The sequence below is a fragment of the Sturnira hondurensis genome, unplaced genomic scaffold (assembly GCF_014824575.4).
Source record: "Sturnira hondurensis isolate 20B ecotype Veracruz unplaced genomic scaffold, ASM1482457v3 Scaffold0000167, whole genome shotgun sequence".
Classification (NCBI taxonomy): Eukaryota; Metazoa; Chordata; class Mammalia; order Chiroptera; family Phyllostomidae; genus Sturnira; species Sturnira hondurensis.
Window position 1 is genome coordinate 1,152,919 of NW_028072798.1, and position 19,507 is coordinate 1,172,425.

Genomic DNA, 19,507 nt, shown 5'->3' on the forward strand with positions numbered 1-19,507 from the left:
GTATAATTATAATTATAGCAATATAATTATTATCATGTATAATATAATTACATAGAATGTGTAGATAGAATTATGTAGATAATATCTATATAATAGATATGATTAAACACATAGACATCATTATAATTATATGTTATATGTACTTATCTATGATATATATATAAAAAACTTCATTTAAGTCAGTTTCTTTCATAAGTCTTATCTTTCATAAGATAGTTTGAGTATCACTACTGATTTCTTCAATAGTAAAGATTAGTCAGGTATATATATGTGCTAATTTTCAAATAAAGATTTTATCTTTTTATTCAAATTTGATTGGATTATTATCAAATTATTTTTCTTTTCTTTTGAAAATTTGTAAGTATATTCTCTATGTCAAGTTTATAATCAAATTTTGTAAATGGCTGGTGGATAAATAAAAAAAATTCTCCAGTTGAAAGCTGTCAGGGCCCGATGTCACTATTCAATGCAGATCATTGGATGTAGTATTGATTCACTTCTAAAAGAGATGTATTAACCTCTCCCAGTATAATTGCCTTCTTATCAGTCAAGGTCTCACACTTCTAATGGTTTTGGTTTTATATGTTTAGCTGCAATGTGGTTTGGGAACATCCATTTATTGACTGTTATTCCTCCTTTAGTAAAATATACCTCTTATAATGTATGATATCTCCATATTGTTTGGTCAGTTTCTCCATAACATTTCAAATGCCATGGTATTAATGTTATTCTCTTTCAAAGTAGGTTAGCAACTCTTCTCCCATAATGTAGTACTGGGCCTTTGGAATTATCTTTCTAAGACTGTATGTGTCAAGGTGATTTATACAAAATTCCACATCACTTTTTGCCATTGGGGAAAAAAAACAACTATCCCCAGTATGCTTGCTTTGGATGTTAATTATAACCAAATGACTTTTTTCCATTATAAAGATAATGCATGATTTTCTACTGGGCTGAAGTTATAGTTCCTTCTACCTAAGATCATCAGACATCAGTGCAAGTGCCCGGACAAGAGACTATTAGTAAGAATGTATTCACTTTTCTTTTGAGAAAGCTGTACTTTCTAAAGAAGAAAAAAATACAGAGATGGATTTTTTGGGTCTCTTCTGAGCCAGGCATGGAAGTGGTTTGGTGATTTATACAAATAAATATTGTTCACACCCCTAGGCTCATTTTTGGCCAGTAATATGGGGTGTGAAGGTAGGAATAACTAAGACCGTGAGATGAGGGAGGACAGTGCCTCTATTCTCGAGTATCTGTGCCTAGGACATGAGAGTGCTGTACATTTCAGACTGCGTAAAATCAAATTTATAGTGTGCTACATGAACGCCTGTTTACAAAGTGCTGTTGACTGTGTGTGCCCTCACTGAACTATTCAACCAATGCTTGTTGAAGGTGTGTTGTGTACCTGATTCCAGCCAGGCACCGGTGATGTGGGGGTGAACACATCAGGCACGTATTCACACTCCCACTATTTGCGTGTGAATTGCTGAGTGGGTAACTCAGTGGTGTCAGAAGCTGGATTTCATCTTAACAATTTCTTGAGCTACTTCAAAAACAAAGAGTGTTTCCTCTTCTTCCTCCCCTTTCCTCTTCTTCCCGCCCCCTTTATTACTATTGTAGGAAATTTGATGTAGAAAGAAAAAGATCAATGTTACACAAATGGTCACTTTTTGGAATAACTGTGCATTTGTGGAGTGTGTGCTGGTGCTAAAAAAAAATTCATGACTTTAGGCTGGACTTTTTAGAATTTTCGCCACACTCCCACTGTTCTGAACTTAACATAGAAAATAAAATGCTTAGCCTAAAGGAGCTCATTTACTTCCTAGCATAACTTGGCCTTTAAAGGTTAAAAACTGTATTGAACCCGTACCTTAAGTCAGGTTACTGTGAAACGAAATCAGTAAATTTCCGTTGTCAGAAATTGGCAAAGCTGCAGGGGGATTTAAAAGCCAGTTTGTCAGAACCCCACGCGCAGATGCTGCTGTGGATCAGGTGGGGGCAGCAGAGAGCCAGCTGAGGTCCAGGGAAGGCAAGGTCTTCTCTAGGATCCCAGGGTGCAGGGGCTGATGGCAATAAGTTAGGAAGTCGAGTCAAAGTTTTGATTTGGTATCTAAGAGGATGGAAGGAAAGCAAGAGAGAGATACCACGAAGATCAGAATGCAGGGGAAACAAAGATTGAAGTAGGACTGATGCAAGTCAACAACTGGGTGGCCACAGTAAAGGGAGCGGGAGAAGCAGGGCAGTGTGCTGGGTGGGTGGACAGGAGGTGCCAGAGGGAAGCCAGCTGGCCCCACCGCCATTTCTACCAATGACCTCCTAGCACAGTGGCCAGGTCCCTCTTGGTCCTGCTCGGTCTTCTAAGGGCCAATTGCTCTTGACTGAGATATGGAGGACATCAGCCCCACGTCTCTCTTGGGCTGAGATTGTAATTAAAGTTCTCATTGTATTAACACATATTGAAATGAGCTGAGAAAATGTGAGATGGTTTGGCAGGGATCAGGGTGTGGTGGTGCAGTTTTGCTTGACCTTCCTCTTCTGGAGACTCCAAAGAACTAAAGCCCTCGGCATCTTTTGGTCCATGAAATTGGACAAAACTTCTTCTGGAAGTTTTCTCACAACCACCCATGAAAACAGTCCAACAGTCCTGTTTTCTTACTGGTCCACTCTACCTGAAGCACCGTGCTCTCCCTGTGTGGTCTTGTCCGAATTATCTTCAAATGGTGCTAATCGACAGAGCCAACACATGGACTGCACTCCCTCCCCTGACTTGGCCCCCTCACAGGCTGCACTTAGCACCCCTGGTGGGAAGGCATGCTGCAGCTCTCTTAGTATCTCTTCCCGAGAGCTGCCTCAGCAGAGAGACCACTGTCCAATAAAGAACACTGTCAGGTCTTAGCCGATGGCTGCTTTTCTCAAAACACACGTCATCACCAAAATTCTAGCAGAAGCAAAGTCTTTTGAATAGTCTCTTGGGGCTAACTAGAACAGAATTTGAAGCATGAAAGGCAACTTAGAATAGAGACAGAGTACCGGGAACGAAAGGGAAAGGGGGAATACACAGAAGAGTTCTTGGAAGAGAAGAAAAATTTGAATTAGGTCATGGAACATAAACCTCTAACCATGGATTTCCTTGAGCAAAGGGATGGAAATTGTTTGGTTAGTGATGACAACCACCACCAGAGATTGGTAACGCCTCCTCGCTGTGCAGGAGGCAAGAAATGGGAGTTATAGGTGGCAACCACTTTCAGCCTTTACCTCCCTTTCTGTAAAATGGGAACTATTAAGTGACTGCTGACAACATTTCAGCACTTTTTTGAGAGTAAGCACATGGTATATTACTGACAGCCCAGTGGTCCCACGAGAGGGTTACTAGGAATGAGCGCAAACACTCAGCAAGAACATTTTATTAATGAAACGCTCTTCAGGGAGTCCAGTGGTTCTTCATAGGGTGAAATTACGCCCAGTAGTACCAACTCAGTTTGCATTGTTCTGTCGCATTGTTTACAAATCTCTTGAGTAATTACCGAGCATTTGTTCCCTATTATTTGAAGTACACTTTAAAAAGCTGAATATAGAACCTGAGTCCCTGCTGGTTTTGTTCTTTTCCACTTGGCAAAGGTTGATTGATTTTATTTTTCTTTTGGCCTGTGTTTCTTAGTGGCTTGAAATGAGCATGGCTTTTTTGTTTACTTCTTTACCCACATTGTTAATAATAGAATCCCTCTGGGAACAGGGTGTGCAGTGTAATTTCTGTGGCAGAGTCTGTGAGGGGAAGGGGCTTGGTATAAATTTGGAATATTGCCTTGTCTTAGCTTCACCTTCTCAGACGTTGGAACTATTTTGGGGGAGTTATTCTTTTTCACAATGAAAATCCACACATTCTCCTAAAAGGTACTGTTAAACATGTCAAACCTGTAAATGAAATTTAATGAAAAATGTTAAATTAAATGAAATGAAAAAACAGAAAGTTAAGGTATAGAAATGATAATACAGGAAACCGGCTACATTGTGGTCTGCTTTGATTATATGTGCATACAGAATATGAATGGGGTTGAATGGGATGGATTCATAGAAATGGTGAAGGAAAATTAATCCATCTGAGTGGTTCTCAACTCTTGATAGAAACAGGCATTCTAGGGGTCTGGGGACCTGAAGGTCTGTGACCCATTGTGTGTTCTTGGCTTTGTGCAGGAAAGAATTCAAACTCAAGCCAGCATGAAGTTTAAAATGGACTTGAGATGATTAGTGAAGCCACGAGACAGGGAATGAGCTACTCCTCAGACAGAGCAGTCCCTCTGTAGCAGAATTTGCTTTCTTTGTTGAGGTTTATTTAGTTGGGGCATAGGGTATTCAATAAGGGGGAGGAATTTCAGCATCTTCCTGAGAAAGGGGCAGAGATCTTTCAGAGGAGCTGCAGAGGTTGGCCACTTGGTGTCCTTAAATGGGTTTTTGGGGTCTCACCACGGCGATGCAAGGTGTGCCGTTTAGCATGCATTACAACGGGGCTAGCGGTTACCGTTAGGTGCAGTTGTCACCATGCCATGATGGACTGAACTGGTGTTTGCCGGTTTTCAGCCATAAATCCAGTGAGGGGCAGTCTTCCTTCTTCTCGATGGTTCCTGTAGCTTTAATCGGCAGCTGTTCTGCAACATGCCTGTATCATCGCTGCCCATCAGAATCACTGGAGGTTTAAAACAAAAATGGATGCTTGGGTCTCTCTCCAGAAATCAGAACGTGTGTGGGTATGGTTTAGGCACAGACGCTTGTGAAGACTCCTCAGTTGTAGCCAGGATCGAGAATTACTGAGAACTAGCAGAAAAACACTCCCGGAAGTGTCAGTCTCCAGGCACGGGGGGTTTCGCCTAGCACCAGACACCAGCCCAACGCGCATCTGTGATTTTATTAAGCGTTCAGTAGGCCTCCTCTTCGGGCACTGCTCTGATGCTGTCTGTTGCTTCCTCACTCGCAAGAACACAGCACAGCTTTTCTTCGGGTGAGAGCAGGAGCACTTGCAATACTGTGAAGATGTTGAATGAAATGGTAGTAAAAATTATATGTTTTCCAAGGTCCTGATTCAAATGTGGAAAGGTTGTAGTTTGAGTGGGGATGACATGTCACTTTGTATCTCAAAGGCAGTGCACTTGGCCTTGAGCGGACTGTCTTTCCCTGTGCAATTCAAAGGATACCGCGTGCCTCAAATGTGACCCACTTCCTTCCTTTGACGTGGCCTAAAAGTGCCCTAGGGAAGAGAAATCACATTATCCTGGAAAGGTAATGTACAGACACATAGACTTGTTACTTTAGCTTACACCTGTTAGACTGTCACATCCTCTGTGCTCTGTGAGAATGGGACTCAGACAAAGGCCTGTGTTCGGGTGCCGAGGGAGGTACCGGCCAGGAGCAGGGAGAGCAAACCCAGATGAATCAGATCACAGGGAGGTTATGAGCCCCTGAGAAGAGGGAGGGAATGGACCCTAAGAGGCCAAATGGAAGGGACATGGTACTGGCATCCAGTGTCACCAACCCGGAGTCAGTCATCAAAGTTTCAAGTACCATTCATATACCAATGACCCCCAAATTTACATTTCCCTGCAAGCCCTTCCTATTGACCTCCAGTTCTCAACTTGCCATATCCATTTGGCTGTCTAATTTGACATCGCACCTTTAACATGTCTAAAACTGGACTCTGGAACCCTCTCTGCCCCCAAACCGGCACCTGCTGGGAGGTGTTCCTTGTCTGTGTAAATGACAGCTCCATAGAAGGGTTCTGGAGACCAGCAGGCTCGGAGGCCTCCTGGCCTTCTCTCTTTCCCCTTGGACATCCGGTCTGTTGGCAAACCTGTTGGCTTTACCCTGCCTTTCAGGTGAACCCAGCATGTAACAGCTCGGTGCCACCTACCACCACCACCCTGCACCACCACCACTGCTGCCCAGCTGCCTGCTCTCTGGTCCCTGCCTGTCCCATCTCCCACCCACACTCTGGTCTGCGCTGATCCGTTGCGGTGAGCCTTTTCAAACACGAGTCGCATCGTGCCAGTCCTGCTCAAGACCTCCCAATGGTTTCCCACTGTACTCAGGGTGAATGCCAGTCCCCTGTGGGTGGCTTCTGGGGCCCTACAATGCCATGTCCTCCTCTCCCCTGGTGGGTGCTCATTCAGCCACTCCAGCTTTCTTCCTGTTGGGGACACTCCTGCCTTTGCCCTCGGTAGTGCTCTGGGCTGTCACGAGCCCCACATGCTCTTCCCCCAGAGCGCCGCTTGTTCCTCACCTTCTTCAGATGTTTGCTCAATGTCCCCTTCTGAGTCACCTTGTCTGATCATCCCACTGAGAAACGCAGCCCTTGCCCCTGGGCTCCAAGCCCCCATCCCCTTCCCCTTCGCACTCGTCACCGCTGGACCTCTCTCTCTATTTAATTCGTTGCTTAGCTTGAATATAAACCCCATGAGACAAGGTCCTTTTGTCCATTTTGTTTATGCTGTGAGCTCAACACCTAGAACAGTAGCTGGCACTCACTAAATCATTACTCATTGTGGGCACTCACTAAATCATTACTCGTGGATGACACACATGGCTCGATGTCCTCGATAATCCCTAAAATCCTGTCCTAGTGACTGGGGTTGCCTGGCTTCTCTGTAACCAAATCTTGGCCACGTGCCCGAGACTCCCACAGGTGGAACTTCCCACATCAGGGAGAACCTAGGTCTCCACAGCCTATTGTGCGATCTTTTCGACTCTCCTGCCCCTCTGTGACTCTGCCCATTGCCAGGGACACTGGCTGGTCACTTTCTTGTCTCTGCTCAGTCTGCCAATTGGGGTCTTTTTTTGAATCCTTCCTCTCTGGACCCACCTCGTGGCTGAGACCTCATGTAGCTTCACATTCTTACTTTTTTCTTAAGCAAGCACTCCTAGCCCTGGCCAACTGCTCATCTCCTGGAATTTTGATCCATCAGCCAATCCCCCTCCTGTTCGAGCATCCCTTTGAACAACTCTTAATTACCCGTTGGGCTGGCTCTGCACAGCAGACCACAAGCGTAATGATTCTTTCTAAGGTTGTGCTGGAGTGTGAGGAGGTGGCGAAAGTGCTTTATTGCTCTGAAGTGGCTGGGGAGGCCCTGGTGGTCCCTAATGGGGGATGGGCAGCCACAGATGAGGGAGGGCCCTTTTCTCCTCTGGCTTCTCCTAACTCTAAACCTCACCCCAGAGCCCAGACTGTTGATCTTGTGATATAGAAGCTTCTGGAAGCAGGACTGAGAATGGAAACTGGAGCTAGTTCCTGGACTATTTCACAACACTTTTCTCCAGGAAGAGAAAAAAAAAAGCCTCAAAAGCCTTGTTCTCTTTATCCCCAGTGTTACATAACCTGACATTTTCCATGCTGGTTGAAATAAATACCCTTTCTTTGCCTAAATAAATAGGACACGAACTCTTGGGGTAGTCTGCTTCCTCTGTATGAGTGCTTCTGAGGGGTCCAGCTGCTTTCGTGGGCTTCATGGAGGTCCACAGGTCACCTCCAGTCCTTCTGAAAGTGCAACTTCTGCCAAAACACCTCTGCCGTGGCCCCAGCAGTAGCTCGCAAAGACCCACAGGCCACAGCGGCAGCGACTCTAGGAGGCAGGGTTTCCACGAGGCGCTGGGGCGCTCTGCAGCGGGACATGTGTTGCTCCTGTGAAGCTTTAGCGCAGAAATGCCACAGAAATCGCCGGAAAAGGGCGGCTTAGAACACCCGGAGTGACTACCAAAAACGGATCCACTGTCTGCTCTGCCTTTAGAGGAAACCAGTTACCTGATAACCTGGTACCTGACCCCTTATGTCCTAGTGTAGGTTTTTTAAGAAAAATCTATATATGTATATTGATTTTAGAGAGAGGATACAGAAGAGAGAGAGAGAGATAGATCTCGATTTGTTGTTGCACATGTTTATACATTCATTGGCTGAATCTTGTATGTGCTCGGATGGGGGATTGAGCCTTGGCATATCTCACAACGCTCTAAACAACTGAGCTACCCAGCCGGGGCCTTCAAGTACAGCTTTTTGATTTTCCCATGGAACATTTGATAATTGTCCCATGCTCAGATAACTCTTCCCACAGTCTGTCATTCGATCCATTCACCCCTTTGTTTTCATCCTCTTTCCTTTGTTTTCCTGTGTGAGGAAAATAAATAGCAGCCTTGAACTGGCCAGCAGAGGCTAACCCAGGCCATGCTGTCCCATTCGCTTTTGCATCTTTCCTTTCCCTAAAGATTTGAGAGGGAAGGACCAAATTGGATCTCCTTGAGGTGAGGCCCCTGCGTTACTCATTCTCAACTCCAGGGGCCACCTCATCTCCAACTCGGTAATTTCTGAGCAGACCTAAAATTTTGAAAATCTTCAGAAGGAAAGGAGAATGTTCTGTGGATTATTTTTTTGTGTGGTGGTTTCTGACTTGTCAGTTTTTAAGATCAGTCCTTTTTAATAGAAACAAATTGACCATAAATCTGTCACTAAATGTTGAGACACATTAGAACAAAATTTAATGAGAAAAAAAAGATCATTCTGGAGTTTTATAAGTAAAATGTTCAAAAATAAGAAATGACTATCTTCATTTATTTTACAAGAAAGATGCAAATTTTAAGACTTTACTAATTTGGTAAAAGGTGCTAATGTTGAAAAAGAAGAGTACTTGTATAGGCGATGTTAAATTTCTAAACATGTTAAAAACTAAAAAAGAAATATAATGCTATGGACGACAGCATATTAAACATCGCATTTACCACGCCAACCGTATTCCTTTAGTATGCTGTGCTTCATTACGCTTCTTAAAGATTCAGACACAATTTCTAGAGACTGTTCTCAGAAACATGCACAAAGGTTCATGTGCCCAAAAGGCTGGATCTGAATCAGGAGATTCAATCCCCCCAAAACTTCCGTGCGGATCTTTGCTTTCCGCGTGGAGGATGGAGTGAGCAAACCGGGAAAGGCCCGAAAGGTTTTGTGAAAGAGCAATGCAGCTCGACGGCAATCAACAAAGATTCAGCGGTGAGGAAGATGATGGTAACCAGGCTCATTGCCCAAATAATGGCACAAAATTATACTTGTATTAGTATCTGTTTTTTTAAAAAGATTTTTATTTATTTATTTATTTATCTTTAGAGGGGAAGGGAAGGAAAGAAGGAGAGAAATATCAATATATGGGTGCCTCTCATGCATCCCCTGCTGCGAACTAGCCTGCTGGGAACTGGCCTGCAACCCAAGCATATGCCCTGACTGGGAATTGAACCGTGATAGTGTGGTTCGCAGGCCTGCACTCAATCCACTGAGCCAGCCAGGGCTTTTAGTATCTGTTTTAAGCACATTTTGCATTAGGGTAATCTAGTGAACCAAATGCTCGCTTTTCATTTGCTATTATTTTCTTGTGTTACCTAGTGCCAACACTGCGCAATTGAAATCTGCTATGTCTTGTCTCTGATGTGATTATCTAGTTTTGTTCCTTGTTTCCTATGTTTTATTTTTTTGCCTCTTGTCCCTATTCCAAGGGCCTTTGGGCAAAGTCGTTTCCAGTATAGATTTTGACATTGCAGAAAAGGCTTTCCAAATCCATACAGGGATGTCCTTGGGGCTGAAGCTACTCAGTGCCCTGGAAGATGGTCAGTCTCTACCATTTCCATTGCTTAGAGAGCAAGGTGAATGTAGGTCTCCTTGGACAATGGGGATGACAGAAGGGTGTGGATTGAAGATGGATAGGACTTTCTGTCCCTTTTATTCAAACTGGGATATATTTGCATGAAAAAAAATCCGTGTCTAGGCATTTTGTGAGTTTGGCCACCCATCTAGATGGAATAAGACACGTGCCCAGGTAACCTACAATTACTCGATGGTAGGAGGCATGGAAGACACACAAATGACTCAGCACCAGACAAAACTTGCCATTTACCTAAGAGTGCTACTGAGTGTTCAGTACAAGTGTGTTTCAGTTCTGATGCACCAGTTAGTGGATTGTCATACAAGTCATCTGCTGAAGTGTTTATCTCCTTCCCTAGACACAATATCCTCAAGGTCATGTCTAGACACCCCTGCCTGGCACAGAGGAGATGCTTCCTAAGTACTTGTTGCTAGAGGGGAGATGGGTAAGCAGTGTGCTGTGACAACTGAGAGGTGGGTGAGAACTCGGCAATGTTGGACCGTTTGGAAGGGCTCTATGGAGGAGGTGTTCTTGGAGATGAACCTTAAAGCAGTGGCAGGATCAGAACTGATGGGGCGGGGAAGAGGCTGGAACCTAAGCGTTGGATACTGGGAGCAGGGAAAGAGGCCACTTGATCTGAGGTGGGGGCTGGAGGGGCGGACCACGGCCAGATGATCTGGGTGATGGTGAGTGGTTGGGACTTCACTTGCTCTTGTGATGACACAGTGACGATGATTAGTCAGGAAGATAATCTGATGAAGGTGTGTCTGATGGCCTAGAAACAGAGGCTGGTGGCAGTCAGCCTCGATAGAGCTGAAGAAGGCTTCAGTAATGATATGGGGAAGGAAAGAGAAGCGGTGGAGACTGGAGATATTTCGGAGGTGGAATCTGAAGTTTTTGTAATCCATTTGTCCCTAGAATGTATGAGCCCAGGAAAAAAATAGGATGAAAATAACAATAACAAAATTTTTCTCACCCTGCTCTCCATCAACTGTTTTACAACCTGTGGTCCTTTAAAATTTCTCCTTTCTTTGGTGCCAGGTAAATAAGCGGATACTGCAGAACTTGCTAGGAGAGTTGAGTATCCCTGCAGGGTCTGCTTTAGCCCCCCTGTCAGCCAAGGCTGTTGCCGCCCGTGCCAGTCAGAGGAGGCAACGGAAGCAGGCGGAGGGGGCTGTGTCACCAAGTGGGGAGTGCTCCTCACTCCTCGTTATTATCTGGTTTAGGAGTCAAAGCTGCCTTTAGCTTTCAATGTCTTACAGAGATTTTTCTTCTGCGTTTTGTAGCAATGTCTCATTGCAGTAGGCATTAGGTGTTTGTGCAGGACGAGCTGCTGACGGAATTGGGACAAATTCTGTGCTGTATTGAACCATGGCTTTTCTCTGGCCCTGACTCCTTGGCCTTGGATGAAATCTTCCTTTTCCTCCTAGGAAGACACCTTAGCCATCCATGCACGTAAATTACTGGAAGGGCCACTCCTCACTGAATCCTGAGACCAGTCTTTCCCCTGAGAAGTGTGTGCATTTGTGTCCCTGGTGCTGAAGGCTGAAGGACAGGAGTGGTGGTGAGGGACTGGCGTTTGGGGAGAAGGGCAAAGGGGCATGATTTCTTGAGGAATAAAAAGGGTCAGAGAGATATTTTCTTTGCTCAGCAGAGTAAAGAGCTTTTTCATTTTAAACCACTGTATCCTCCAGATGTTATTTCCTTTGTCACCCCAATGAATATGAAAGCCCATTTATTTCCTTACCCAGGATGTTCGTGACTTGGTAGATATTTATTTCTGTATTAAGGCATGTGATTTATGAAGGCAGATTTTAAAGGCCTTCGTATAGGTAAAATGGAAGGCTTAATTGAATTTATTGATCTCTCTGTAAACGTATTTTCTATCTGACCTTGTATTTGAAGGAACAAACTTTTTCTTTTCTTCTCTGTAAGTTTCAATTAGAAAGTTTCAACGTTGAGTAAATGAGAGTAGAGTAATCAAGTATCGGTCATATTAAAGCTATTTTCAAATAATCTGGACTTGTGCATTGAAAACAGGACTGCTGGATTTTTGTATTTTTTTCTAAAAGACTAACAAACAAACAAATAACTCCCCCCCAAACCAAACAAGCCAACAAACCAAAAGAAAACAAAACAAAGAACTAGTACCTGTGATCTGAGATGAGATTTTAGTTATGCTCTTAAGGTGGCATGAGACAGAGACTCCGGTAAATGCCCGGTCATAGGGGTTGTGAAGGAATTTGCGTGATGTCCAGATCCCACCAGTGAGCCGTGCAGCTGTGGCCAGACCCTACCATGTGCTCACGGGCCAGGGTTCCTGTTCGTGCACCCTGGCTCACTGCTTTCTCTGTCCCTGCATACCTGCACTTGCTAAGGGCCTTTGCTTACTATACGGTCTTCACTCTACCCAAGAGTTCCTTTCTGCCTGTGTGTCTCCCTGGCTCTGTCTTGGTTCCCAAAATTTATACTCTCAAGAGCTTGAATGTGATTAGTAAAGCTTATCTTTTCACACTAGGTCACGTCCTTGGTCACTGGCCTGTCTCGCTCAGGTGTTTATCTTAGGCCCAATTAGCTGTGGGCTGAGCGGGGGGGGGGGGGGGGCGGCTGTGTGTCATATGGGTGGGACTTGCTTGTCTGGGGAGATGAGTGAGTGGGTTCTTAATACTGCTGATAGGTCGGAGCAGGCAGAGTCCCCATTCTGACTGCGCTTTACAGGGAAAACCAGGAGCTCAGAGCAGCTTTGGTGGCGTGACAGCATCCGGGTAGTGTGACAGCATCTGGGTAGTGTGACAGCATCCGGGTAGTGTGACAGCATCGGGGTAGTGTGTAGAGCAGCGCTCAGTTTCCATTTGCAAATTTTCATGCCACGTCTTTGCTGATCAGGACAGGTGAAGAGTCTGTGCCATTGACTATATACTTGAGTTCCAAACTCTGCTGTCAGTCGGGGTGTCCGACAAAAACACACACGCCAAATCAAAAACCCGGTTTTCATTTCAGCCCTCCTCACCCAAATCGCAGAAACGGTTTGCCTGAATGACCCACAAAGACTGCACCAGTTTTCTGCTTTACGTTGCTTGTGGAGACCAGGCCATTAGTGGTCCCTTTTGGAACAACAGAGCATATTAAATGAAGGTGGGAACCTGGGAATCTTTCTAGAATAGTATTGTATAGCTTTGCTTAAATTGGTCTTTTCTTCTTATTTGTTTCTTATTATTCAATTTATCAAATAATGGTGAACACAATTTAATTAGAAAGTTTTCGCCCTGGCTGGTGTGGCTTAGTGGATTTAGCACTGGCCTGTGAACCGAATGGTCACTGGTTTGATTCCCAGTGAGGGAACATGCCTGGGTTGTGGGCCACGTCCCCAGTGGGCGGGGGCAGGGCATGAGAGGAAACCACACATTGAGGTTTCTCTCCTTCCCCTTCTCTCTAAAAATAAATGGGTGGAATCTCTTTAAAAAAAAGAAAAATTTTCATCAAAGGATTTTTCTATAATAAAGCACAGAATGTTTAAAAATAATCTTAGTCCAAGAAAGCACAGAATATTTAAAAATAATGTTAGTCCAAGCAGACACTTTAGTTTTTAGTGATTTCAGTAGAATGATAAACTTCCAGATGATTTATAAATACATTTTGTATCAGTTTGTAGAAGCTATTCTTGCTCGTTCGCTGATAACCTCTCTATTTTTTCTTCCTCTGAAGACATAGGTAAACATGTGTGTTCCCACAGCATGTCCTTGTGTGCTGGTGCCGATTCCACAGTGGAGCGTTAAAATCTTGGGCGCCTGACTTGACCACCTGAATCCAGCTGCCTCCAGCTGTGAAATGATGGTGTAGAGACTTAATCCTGGTACCCCTTGGCTTCCTCATTAGTAGAATGGGCTTCCAGCAGCCCCCTCCTCGTGGAGTCATTTTGAAGCTGCTTAGAAGAGTGTTTGACCTCTACGGTGTGCCCAGAAGGCATTTGCTGTGATTTTTATTCTCTCTCTCTTGAAAAAGCCCCCTTTGGGAATGCAAGCAGATGCCACCGACAGTCTTTTAGGGATAATGAGTCTAATTTATTTTATATTATGCGGTTATATGTGCTAATGAAAAGAAAATAATCTATAGACTTCAGTTCGGAAGCTACCGAGTGTCCTGTTTTGAGAACTGTTATTGTAAGTAATTTTATTCTCTGTATTGATGTGTATAAATGATTTTAGCAGGGAGCTAAATGCTGTTTGAAAAGCGTAGTTCACCCGTTTTGTCAAATAAAATAATTGAAGGATTTAATTAATTTTGAAAAAGCTACTTTGCTTTCAATGAATTTAAACTGTTCAAAACATTTTATTGAAGGAAAAAAAAACACCCCATTCTTCTTCCAGAAATCACAATAAGACTAATAAAAAGGTAATAACCCCCCAGACAAAGCATTAGTATGTATGATTGTTCTTTTTGCAAGTGAATCTTATTGCAATTTCATGTTTCTTAGATTAAAATGAAAAACTTTACTTATTAGCTAAAATGTATCCTGCCTTATGCTCCCTGTATTCTGTGGAAACTAATCTCAGGCAAATTTGCATATTCAAGTTGGGTAACTCCCAAGTATGGAGAAGATTGAAGACAGTTCAAATCCTTTCTTTCACAATGTTTTAAAGGGTTGATTATGAGAAATTATTTTCTTTTTCTAAGCTGATTTTGAGGCTTACCTGTTGCCCCGCAGATGTAGACCTTCGCTCGGACGTTCTAGGGTGACTGGCAGCAGGAGCGACTCCTCCCCTTTACCGTCTCTCCCATTCTCACGTCCAGAGCACCAGCCCTTTCGAAGACTCGTAGAGTAGAAAATCATAATATGTATTTTAAAGGTCCTGTATGGTACATAACGGCATACACCACAGCAGACTTTATAAGGTAGTACCATTCCAATATTATTTGAAGAAACTCCAATTTTACTTTGTAGCCCATTTTTTTTTTTTACTTCCAAATATTTATCTCAGGGTAAACAAAACAAAACACCCACAAACTCTTAAATGGCTGCAGGAAACGCCAGATGGTTTATGGAAAGACCGTATGCCAGCAGGACAGGCCTCAGAGAGAAGCTGAGCCTTCGCAGGTTACTGAAGCCGAGAACCTAATCAAATCAGCCACAAGCCCTGCGGAGCCAGCTGTTCAGTCAATGGCCGAACGAGAAAGTGACGAAAATGCCCACAAGGAGACGGATCCTCGCGCCTGATCTTAGCTGTAACTCCTTTTGGATGCACAAAATTGAGGTCCTGAATGAATGCTTTATTTATTTTTTTTTTTTTGCCCCAACTCAGCAGGCCTGTGTGGACTTCAGGCTTTAGTAGAAGTGAGGAGAAAATCAACTGGATTACAGAAAAAAAAAATTCAGGCAGATGAAGCAGATCGCTTACCACTGGGGAACATCTGCCTTGACTGAGGTGCTAAGAAAGTTAGAGTCCGGCCTTGAGTGGAGCGAGGAAGGCCACCCCCGCCTCTGTTCTGTAAGGAGATTTTCCATTCTTAGTCAAATGGTGGTGCTAGTTCTTTAGTTTTGAGTTACTGCATTTCCTAATTTCATGGGCATAACAGCCTCCTGTCTTCTGCCTCAGAGCCGATCTCTCCAAAACTGAAAATGCGGGCTCCTTGCTCAGACGCTCCCTAACGGGCTCGAAAGGTTAAGTTTCCTTCCTCTTGCCCATGCCATAGCCTAAGAAGACAGTCTTTGAGTGACATTCTTCTCAAGTACGTACTCCGGTTTGTTCTCTTTCAGTTTATTATTTTTTGTCCTTTTTGCTCTATGTGCTACTATTTACAAGCATGAGGTAACTTTAGAGCTTCCCTCCCATGTGCCAAGATGTTCCTTTTTCTTCTAATGCGCCAGGGATATTTGCAAAGTTGCTGGCCAGTGTGACTACGCCATGAAAAGGTTAAATCTAAACTTGGTGCCGTGGAAATTCACTTTTGGAATAATATTTAGCTGATTCAGAGGGCAACACGACTACAGCCCTGATAGGCTCTCTGCCTGCCTTAGATTGTGGATTTATTGGATCCAGCTCTAGCTGTGAGGAACCGTGTTGGGGAAATGTGTCGGAATGTTGAGAGGTATTAATGGGACTGATGGTGGGCTCGCCTGAACACACTACCTGTTTTTCTAATCGTCGGTGCCGTAATTTACATGAGTTTGAACTGAGCAATCTGAATAAGCCATTATTTGTTCCCAGGAGACACTCAAGGTTTCTGAAAAGCTACACAATCGAGCAATGCAAAAGTGAGACACCCCGTCTTTGCCCTGAGATTTTAGGCAAACTGTTTTGGATCCTGCTGCCACAGTTTTGGGTCTAATGTGAGAAAATGATCAGTCACTTTCTGCAGCCGGGTGGTGCGTTCGTGCTTGCCTCCCCCACACTGCAGTGTGCTCCTCGGGTAGTGATGTGGCAGTCACCGAAGACAGGGCAGGATACTTTCAGTTTTGTTAGAGGAATGCCGCAGGCTGCAGGAAATGCGTGATAGGTTGTAAGTTTCATGCTTTGTCGAGAGGGTAACCATGTCTTGTTTTCTCAGGCACGTCCAACATGATTTCTCTTTTTAACCCTAGAAAAGGGTTGAGCTTTATGAGGACCTGGGCCATGGCACTGATGCCTCTTCCAAGGTGCCAGGTTTCTATGGGTTGTATGGACCCGATCTAATCAGCTTGGAGAGGAACTCCAAGGCCGAGATTGCTGTGAAAATCATCCGGGTTTGAATGTGTTTTGATATGTGTATACACACATATGTACATATATGTATGTGTGTATATGAAAATATATATGAAATTGGATGGGAACTTTTGAGATTGAGGGTTCAGAACCCATTTCTATGCAATATAATTCCTTCCTATTTCTCAAATTTGCAAGTGCTTGTTTGGATTTTATTAATATCCTGTGAATCCCGCCCCTGGGTAGGCCTTGGCATGTGTGGCTGTAAAACCCCAGAGGATAGACACAATATTGTAGAAGTTGTTAGAGTTTCAGAGAAATTAAAAACAAAAAAAATGTAAATATCAGAGATGTGCCATGTTGGGAAAAAAGCAACATTCTGAATATGAATATAAATGCTCTATTTACAAGCAGGATATTTTCCTGAGATCCATGGAGATATTTGTTTTGTTTTATTGTTTTTAGTCAAGGAAATGGAGAAAGCTCACGTGTCTTAAACTTGGAGTAAGAACCACGTTAAACGATTGTCCTTCATTTCAATCAACTCCGTGTCTTTCATTCGGTTTAGGATTCAGAGGTAGGTGCTGTCTGCCCTCCCCCCAGCTATCACTCTAAACCTCGATACAATACAAACACACACCCTGGGTGCCTATGAAACAGTTTTGCATTGTTCTGTGTGGATTCCCTGGGCATTAGTCCGTGTTGGTTTAGTCCCGTTGGTCAGAACAACTGCTGGGGCCCAGCGCCCAGTGGCTGGGCTTCAGTTTGCTTTGGACAGAGAACAGCTCTATTTCACAGCTGCTGACTGTCTACCAAGAAAACAGGCAAGAATGACAGTGACCCAGCACCAAGCAGGATGTCCACATTGTTTGTACATTATCTATGGCACAGACTTCACGGATGTCAGTTGAGATGTGGTCCTGCCCACTCAGCTTTATTAGGACCTGCACCATCTCATCACCCCTAAAAGTATTTTTGCTAGAAAGTTTACACTTCTGCTCAGGTCTTCCAGAGCAGTAACTCTTTGGTGAGGACTTAGACATTAGGTCATTTAATTCAAACCCACAGGAGATGCCTGAGTTTGTAGCTCCCTCCACTGTCTAGCTGTACAATTTCACCCCTGGCCTCAAACTCTTTATCTGAGAAGAATGGATGTTAGGAGTAACTGCCAGATAAAATTGTATGGAGTAAATAAGATTAAATCACTCATTAAATTAGTTGCAGTCTTCAAGTGTTAGAAACTCATGTTTGTTCCAAACCTAGTACAGTACCTAGTAATAAATGTTGTTTGAATAAATGACCAGAACGCATGGTCAGCACTGTTGCTCGTAAGAGTTTGTGTCCATCCGACTGTAACTGGGAACCTGACCTGAATAAAAAAGGATAATACATTTACCCAGCCGAGAGTGCCACTTGTCCACACGCTGTAGTTTTGAAATGAGCATGAACGGTTAGAAGAGAAAGCAGAGGAAGCTCCAACATCCTTCCCTCTGTTATTCTTCTCCTTCGTGATGGGAAGAGTAACGAAGAAAAGGACAGGTTCTTACTGTGATGAGCATGTCAAAAATGTATCACACTTGTTTTGACATCAGAAGAAGAGTTTTATTTAGTTCTTGGGCAAGGGGCGACTCTATGCACATGTAGTTGTGTACTTGAACTTTGAATTCAACTTGAAGCCAAAGGCCCGGGAGAGCGCCTTTCTCACAGTCTCTGTAGCAATTATTTAGTGCCTGTGAGGCGGTAGTGATAGCAATTATATTAGCACCTGCTATATTTAGGGAGCACTTACTTTGGGCAATGCTTTTTGTAGGCATTATCACATTTAATCTTGACAATGATCTTAACTGGTAAATAATATAATGATTCCAATTTTACAAATGAGGAAACTAAGACTTTGCAAAGTTAGGTAATGTGTCCAATGTTAGACTGCTTTATAAATGGCAGTTCTAAGACTCAAAGATATATTTAGCTACTTTGAAAGTTCATGCCCTCAGCTATTACTTGATACAATATTAATTTCTAAAGTTTTTGATCAATATGATCTTGGCCTTGAAGAAGCAAGCTGAGCATCTTAGGTGGATAATATTATCCCTTCTCTAAGCCTTCATAGCTTCCTCTGTAGAAGGGGAATAATGATATCTGACTTACAGAAATTGGCTGGCTAGTGATGAAATTTAAGTGAAGTATGTATGAGAGCTTTGTAAGAAGTTGTTTTATGAAGTGCAAGTTTGTATATGCAAGGTATAAACTATTAGTTCTGTGTGAAATCTTGTCACCAAGTGACTGAGAGTAACCTGGTGTGAGGCTATGAAACACGTGTGAGAGGCGGATGAATGAATGTGTTCCAAAGGACCCAGCGGCTGTGCATCCCACCCAGCCACACGGCAGACCTTGAATGTGAGTACGGCAGGCAGGCCGAGCAGGGTATAGGAGGGATGATGGTAGATTGACTCAGAGAGCCTGCTGGTTACCTCTTCCAGTAATCCTGCCCCTGGGTCACCCTGCAGGCCTAGGGGGGCTCCTTGACTTCTGAGAGGACAAGTGCCCAGGAGCTGCCCTAGCCTTCTGTTGTGAAAAGCCACAATGACGCTTATTGCCTGCATACCTGGAGTTTAATTTTTTTTTGACCCTGGCCTTCAGAAGCTTAATCTGGCTTCACGCTCCTATTTTTAGCTGCTCCAGCTCTCAGGTTTTTGGGGTTTTCTGCCAAGAATGGATACAGAGGGGGTGCAGCCTTCTAGCTCCCCTTTCTTGCAGCCTTGAAGATAGAACCCAGGTCCTTTGTGGGCACTGCCTGTCACAAGGGGGAAGAGACTTCGGGGCCACAATGGAACAGCAGTCCTGGGGAAGCTGAAGTGTGAGAACTGCTTATAGGATGTAATCACGGTTCCTGTTCTAGGGTCCTGCCCTTTGCTGGTATAAGAGATCGCCACTGAGTTTTTGGCATTTCTTTTTCCTCTGATGCCATCTAACTGTACTCTTATCAAATGGCCAGCAGCTGGGCTCTCTGAGCACTCCTCCGCCCCACCCCCCAGGTTTGTTCTGAAGGGCCCCTCAGAGCCTTTTTGCAAATGGATAATCTGCATTTCTGAGATCTCTCCTCCCCCCCGTTGTTCATACAAGTGGCCTCATTGGGACTATTTCCTTTCTGAATTTCAGTGAAGA

At 43.9% G+C, this 19,507-nt stretch overlaps 1 protein-coding gene across 2 annotated transcripts in view; it reads left to right on the forward strand.

Annotated features, from left to right (window-relative positions):
- The window catches only part of ESR1 (estrogen receptor 1), a 371,393-nt gene that overhangs the window by 12,933 nt on the left and 338,953 nt on the right, over positions 1-19,507 (forward strand). The window contains exon 1 of one of the 2 annotated variants that reach the window (XM_037050982.1): positions 14,676-15,389. The exons of the other annotated variant lie outside the window; for it this stretch is intronic. The gene's annotated coding sequence lies outside the window, so the exon portion shown is untranslated. Of the gene's footprint in view, positions 1-14,675; positions 15,390-19,507 lie in introns of those variants that run through there. 2 annotated transcript variants of the gene reach the window in all.